At 43.1% G+C, this 7,119-nt stretch overlaps 1 long non-coding RNA gene across 1 annotated transcript; it reads right to left on the reverse strand.

Annotated features, from left to right (window-relative positions):
* Window positions 1–263: 263 nt before the first annotated feature.
* On the reverse strand, window positions 264–1,619 carry LOC125543628 (uncharacterized). The gene is made up of 2 exons (XR_015618586.1): window positions 839–1,619; window positions 264–697 (listed from the first exon to the last, which is right to left on the reverse strand). It is a non-coding gene; the product is annotated as an uncharacterized LOC125543628 (long non-coding RNA).
* Window positions 1,620–7,119: the final 5,500 nt, after the last annotated feature.

Below are 7,119 nucleotides of genomic sequence, written 5' to 3' on the forward strand. Positions count from 1 at the left end.
TGTATTACTCACGTCGCTCGTTCTCGAAATAAGGCGAGCGACTTGCTAGCTTCTTTTGGTCGCCTAAATAATAGGACTATGACTTGGTTAGGGTCGGGTCCTCCTGAAGTGTTGGAGGTAGTTGCTGATGATTGTAATGAGACCATGATTGAGTAATACAAGGTTTTGAGTTCGCAAAAAAAAATCGCTGCATGTCACCAGGGGAAAAATGTTGAGGAATGAGGATTAGGGCGTGCTTGCGCGCGCGATCAACCCGCTCCGTAAGACTGAAAATGCCCTGTGAGCAGGGACCATGCGTCATATAGGAAGTTTTTTAGGCCAGTGCTAGGAGGCGGCGCGCCGGTTCAAATTTCGGCCTGTCGTCGTGCACCCACACGATACGTGTGTGCTTAACTATCCGATTAAGCCGCTGCCTAGCTCTCATGTACAATTTTTTTCCTCGATGCAATTCCTTCCTACCCCTGCTTGCACGCCCCGCGTAGCCTCCCGCTTGCAGCTTGTCGTCGCCGCCCGCCGGCGCAGCTCTCCAGCCCCCCTCCCCCTGCCCCGCCAACTATAGCGCTGTGCGCGAGGTCGCAGCTTGCCATGGCCGGTTGTAACTTTTCCCCATGAGGAAACATTTGAGGGTTGCGGCACGAGGTCGCAGCTCGCCACGAAGAAGCTTCCACCGATGACGGTTGCAGCACCGGCGTCGGTGCTGGTTCCAACACCCGTTAAGCAAAAAAAAAAGTCGCTATCAAGGAAACATATCAGCTGGATGCAGCTTCCCCATGGTAGCAAATAATCTTATGGGTGGAAGCTTTTTTGGTGGTCGGTAGCAACAAAAATCAGGGCTCACCGTCGCGGCCGTAGAAACTCCCCAGTCGATGTAGCAAAAACACTTGCTGGTCCCAGCTCAGGGTCCCGCCGGTTGTAGCAAAAAGCTCTACTGGTTCCAGCTTGGGCTTCACCGGTTGTAGCAGAAACATGTGTTGGTACCAGCTCCTGCCTCGGTCGGTGGTAGCAAAAATTCTTGCTGGTTCCAGCAAAACCGGGTGGGCGGATGGGGAGGAGGAGGTGGTGGTCCAAAGCAGTGCGTGCATGGTCGCGTCCCGCGAGGGATTAGAGATGGGGAAAAAGAAAGGAGGAACGATGCGGGAGGAAGAAGATAAGGCCGAGGGAGTCGGTCGGTGTGTGGGCCAGGAGAAAATGGGGACGTTCAGTCGTCCCAGATCGGACGAGACTGGCAAGGCCGGCCGAAGTTTCAGTCGGTGCTCCGGCTCGAAACGTTGTTCATTTTTAGGGGCCCTTGCATCGCATAGGAGTGTCACGCACAGTCACGCCACTTGCTGGCCCACTGGGGCGCGAGCGAGTTGTTTTCCTAGCGGGCGATGTAAAAATCCAAAAAGGACAGTCCATTGACGCCAAGGCTACACACAACCGTCTTCTAATAGAAACCGCCTACGGGCAACGCCTAGCGGGCCGACCCATTTATCTGTTGCCATTCGCTGCACACACATCCTTGTTTGGTTTGTTTTTTTTCCTATTTGGTTTCCTTTTTGTTTTTCTTTTTTTTGCTTTGCACTGGTTTGTCATTTTCTTCTTTGTTTTTTCAATGATTTTTTTGGTTTATTCTTTTTCATCTTCTTTATACTTTGCTTTTCTTTCTTTCTTTCTTTCTTTCTTTCTTGGGTTTTTGGCTTTCCTTTTTGTTTCTTTTGTTGGTTTTCACATGGTTTGTTTTTCAATACACGTGTACCCTTTTTTCATATGCATTCTACATTTTTATATGTTCTTAATTTTTTTGTTTTATACCCGTTTAACATTTTTCAAGTACATGTTCAATATTTTTTTACAAAAACAGGTTTTGAATATTTTTTAAAATGCCTGAAAAACATTCTTTTTAAATACATGTTGAAATATATTTTGAACGATAAAAAATATATTTTGAACTATGCAACATTTTTTTATATTTTTCTAAAATGTCAACATCACATATTTGAAACTTGTGAAGATATTTTAAAATTAAACATATATTCTTTTGAAAGTACGACGTATTATATATATATTGATTAGTATAAACATTTTTAAAGTGTAAAATACATTCATTTTGAAATGTGTGACATTTTATAATTGTCTTTCATATACATGATTAACATTTTCTACCTTTTGCATTCACATTTATAATTTTTTGCTATACATCAGAAACATTTTTCTGTACACATTTTAACATGTTTCACATGCATATTAACATTTATAAAAATTTATGTAAAATGTTTCCGTAATATATTTAAATTATTTGGAAATATAAACATATTAAAAAACATGAAAACGGAAATAAAAATTTGAAAATGGAAATAATAATAATGAAAAACACACATGACATCAGCATGGCGAGGCAGCTAGTTATTGGGCCGGCCCGCTTCTGGCTCCCTGCTTGTAGGCCGTTCCTTAGCATCATAACGGGCAGCACATAGCCGCACCCGTCATTGAGTGAGGTATCGAACTTTCGACCAAGTACTCCTGTACGCATGCTGCTGGCCCCTAGAGACGATGGCTGCTACTGATTGTTAAGATGCTCGAGATGTTTAAGAAGTACTCCCTTTGTGAAGAAATATAAGATTTCTTTACGGAAGGAGTACATTGCAACGTCGAGATATGAAAAAAGTTTTTAATTTTTTGACACATTTCTTGAAAATCATAAATAATTTTGAAATGGTGAATACTTTTTAAAAACACAAAAAATTAAGTTAATTCCATTTTTTATAATGTGATCTTTATTGGAATTGTGAAAATTTTCTAAAAACATTATGTTTTTGAAAAACCTGTACAATTTTTCAAATCCCCAAATATTTTTGGAAGTGCGAACAATTTTTGAAAACAGGATAAATTTATTGATATATTTTTTAGAAATATGAACATTTTTTTGAAACATGAACATATCTTGAAAATGGGGAAAGGTTGATTTTTTTTGTAATTCTGAAATTTTGAACATGTATTTAAATTTTTTTAAAAATCATGAAATCCTGAACTATTTATTAAAGATGTGAACAATTTTTGAAAAACATGAACAAAACAGAAAATGTGAGATGAAAAAGAATAAAAAACAACAGAAAAAGAAAACCCGGTTCAGGAAGAAGGTTCCCAAAACTCGTACAAACCGTGCACTAGGCTACCGTAAAAATGGGGAGAGCCCACCAGATCGCTCGCCTAGTTCGTAGTGTGTGAGCGGGTCAAATGTGCCGTTATAAACGACATATGGTTTTTCATGTGGGCACCACCTATCTATCCATGATGAGTTAAATGCATCATTCATATATCAACTTGTCCCCGATGCTCACTTTAGTACATCATCTCGCAAACGCAAAATTCACGTCCTAAACTCGTCACACATGCCAAGTTTGATACAAGTGCATGCATGATGATGACACATGGCGCATCAAGTCAGCAGATTTTCTGCAAAGTAGCCCATGTTGGCTTCACATTTCCTTTGTGGTTTTCGAGTAGCATTGTAAGTGCATCTAATGCCCCCTTTGTGATTTTCGAGTATTGAAGACAAATGGGTTAAGGGACTCTTGTGTTTCTGAGTATACATAGGAGATAAAGTCCCTGAAGATTTGGTTTAACCATGAAAGACGACCCCCTAAAAATGTATGTTTAGATTGAAGAAATTGGTGCGACCTTTGAAGAAATTAAAGTAAAAAAATTCGAAGCTTGAAGACTTCGTTTTCATTGTTTCTCTCTTCTTTATTTGAATCATAAGCAAAACCGTACTGCTAAAGGAGGTCTAGGTGATACATAGACGTATTTTTGAAGTGATGCTCAAACCCAAACCTACCTATTTCTCCAAGTGAAGACTTCGGCAATCTCTTGCAATGTAGTCGAGTTCTTCAACGACAGAGATGAAGTTCTTCTAGTCGCTGACGAAATTGGTCTGACTGAAGTGTTAGGATTCCGCCAGTGCGGCTCTCCTACCGTGGGGAATTTGAGAGTTCAAATTGTCGTCCATCGCTGCACCAGCGCTAGCTGTCGAGTGGATCCTTATCCTGACAACGGTCGTGTCCGAAGGACATGATGGTCTTATCATGTCGGGTTTCCGCTGGCTTTAAATAGCCGTCCTCGTAACCACTAGTTGGTTGGCTTCTCTGAGTGATTGTTTGACAAGTGTCAACTAGAGCAGCCATCCTCCAAAGAACTCTAGAGAATCCTAAGAGAGGAAAAAACCAAACACCCAAAATCCCAAAGTGATTGAGCATCACTGAAGAGATTGTCCCATGTGATCCGACACTTGTTACCTTTGAAGACTGTGATCCTCCAAACGGTTAGGTGTCAAGTTCCGAGCATCCAAGAAGAATTTATGGAGTGCCATAGAACGAGTCTATGAAGGCTCTGGAAGGCTATCTTGAAGACTTACCACGAGTAATTGGGCGAGGCCTAAGTGACCTTAGCTCAAGGGGAAAAGGTGAAGACTAAGTGTCTTTTGAGTTAAATCTCAAGCCTCCCTAAAGAGATGTACAGTTGTCACAACAACTGGAACTGGTCAAACAAATTCATTATCTTCACTAAGCTATGATACGTCTCAAACATATCTACTTTTCCAAACATTTTTGCCCTTGTTTGGACTCTAATTTGCATGATTTGAATGGAACTGACCCGGACTGACGCTGTTTTCAGCAGAACTACCATGGTGTTATTTTTGTGCAAAAATAGAAGTTCTCAGATTGAGCTGAAACTTTACAGAGAATTTTTCCAGAATATATAAAACATATTGGCGAAAACATTTACCGGAGGGGGGGCCACCAAAGAGCCACATGTCGGCGTCCTGGAAATGGGGGCCCCTAGACTTGCCTGCCTGCGGCCCGCGGCGTGGCTCCACCAGTGGCCATGTACGGCCATCTTCACCAGCAAACACTCAAGACCCTCGCGAGGGGCCAAGCCTCGCGAGACGGACGACGCAAGACCTTCTCAGGGGCGGCCTCACCAGGCTGGCTCGCGAGGGGCGGAGAGATCAAGACAAGGGACACCTCGCGAGGTTTCTGTGACGCAAGCCATGACGACTGGAGCCAGGCGGGCGCCAGCGCGTGCAGTGTCCTCGTTTCCTCTTTGGTGCTAAAGAGGCAAGCACATGCGAGGAGTCCCGAGACATCAGGCAAAGGTTTACATATCGGTGCAACAAGACCAAGACCAGCAGGACGACAGGACGGATGTCACCGTGGAGCCCAAGACGGCGTCACCACCAGGGCCTTTGGCAGGCGAAGACTACTTTTGTCAGATAACTTGTACTAGTTGTCTTCCTTCGAATTTGGCCGTTGTGAGATCCCTTCCTGCTCAATATTTGGGGAGAGGACTGAGGCCTCTATAAATAGGACTAGCCACCACCGTAGGAGGGAGACAGATTGGATCGAAGCCATTCCATCCATAGCCTCACACAAGTTCTCCTAGCACAAGAACACCTCTCCTCAGGAGGTTGTTCTTCCCTTGTAACTGTTCATCCACAGCCCAAGAGGCAATGCACCACACCACACTGGAGTAGGGTATTACACCACATCGGTGGCTCGAACCAGTATAAACTCTTGTGTCTCTTGTTCTTTGGGTTCGTCGAGCTAGGCCGTGAGATCATGATGTGTGCGAGCTAGTGGGGGGAGAGATCCTCGTGCGCACCCCAGTGTTCGAACCTCAAGGACTTTTCCGGAACCCGAAATCTGACACCACAAGCTCAGGTGGCTCGCCCCCAAGGGTGCGCCACCTAGGCTTGTGGGCCTCTCGAGCCTCTGTTTGCCCCACCTCCAAGTCCAAAAGTACCGTCTCATGGAGAAAAAAATCAAAGAGAAAGTTTTATCGTGTTTTATGATACAAAGCCATCGCCACCTCATGTTCTTCATCAGGAGGGCTGATCTGGAGTCTGTTCGGGGCTCCGAAGAGGGGGATTCATCGCCATTGTCATCATCATTCCTTCTTCATCAACAAATCCATGATGCTCACCGCCAGGAGTGAGTAATCCCTTAATAGGCTTGCTGGACGGTGATGGAGTTGATGAGATTTATCATGTAATCGAGTCAATTTGTTAGGGCATGATCCTTGGTATCCACTATGTTATGAGATTGGTGTTGCTATGACTTTGCTATGCTTAATGCTTGTCACTAGGGACCGAGTGCCATGATTTCACATATGAACCCTCTATTTTTTCATGAATATATTTGAGTTCTTGATCCTATCTGCTAGTTATATGCACTTGTTATTCTTCTGATTTGTAGACCCCAAAGTGAAAATAGTTGGGATACTCTCCGGGGATGACTGTAATTCGAGGAGTTCATGTGTTCACCATGTGTTGATGCTTTGTTCTGTTTCTCTATTAAAAGGAGGCATTAATATATCCCTTAGTATCCTTATGGACCCCACTGCCACAGGAGGGAAGGACAAAAGATGCCATGCAAGTACTTATTATAAGCACATATGACTTTATACGGAATACATGCCTACATTGAATTGATGAAATGGAGCTATTGTGTACTGCTCTAGGTTGTGACTGTTACATGATGAATGTCATCCAACACAAATATTCATCGCTGATCCAATGCCTACGCTTTTCTCATATTGATCTTTGCTAAGTTACTACTATTGTTGCTACTTTTACAATCACTACAAAACTGCTATTGTTCCTGTTCCTGTTACTATTGCTACCGTTACTGCTACTAGCAAACTATGAAACAACTGTGCTACTAAACACTTTGCTGCAGAAAACAACTCTCCAAGTGTGGTTGAATTGACAACTCAATTGCTAAGGCTCATAAATATTCTCTAGCTCCCCTTGTGTCGAATCAATAAATTGGGTGAAATAATACCTGCAAAGACTTTTGCAATCCCATATACTTGTGGGTTATCAAGACCCTTTTCTGGTGCCATTGCCGAGGAGCATAACTGTAGGATCGAAAGAAGGTGTCTAGAGGGGGGGTGATTAGACACTCAACAAGCAAAAGTGGCAATTTTGAAGTCCTTCAAGTTGAGGTGGAGTTTTAGCACAAGTTTAAGCATTCACAATACATTTCAAGCAAACATGGAAAGAGTATAAGCAACGGAAAGAGTAAAGCATGATAATTGCAAGAAAGTAAAGGGATGGGATTGGAGTGTGCAAATGCAATG

Source organism: Triticum urartu, chromosome 3A (genome assembly GCF_056163025.1).
Source record: "Triticum urartu cultivar PI428250 chromosome 3A, HENAU_Tu73, whole genome shotgun sequence".
Lineage (NCBI taxonomy): Eukaryota > Viridiplantae > Streptophyta > Magnoliopsida > Poales > Poaceae > Triticum > Triticum urartu.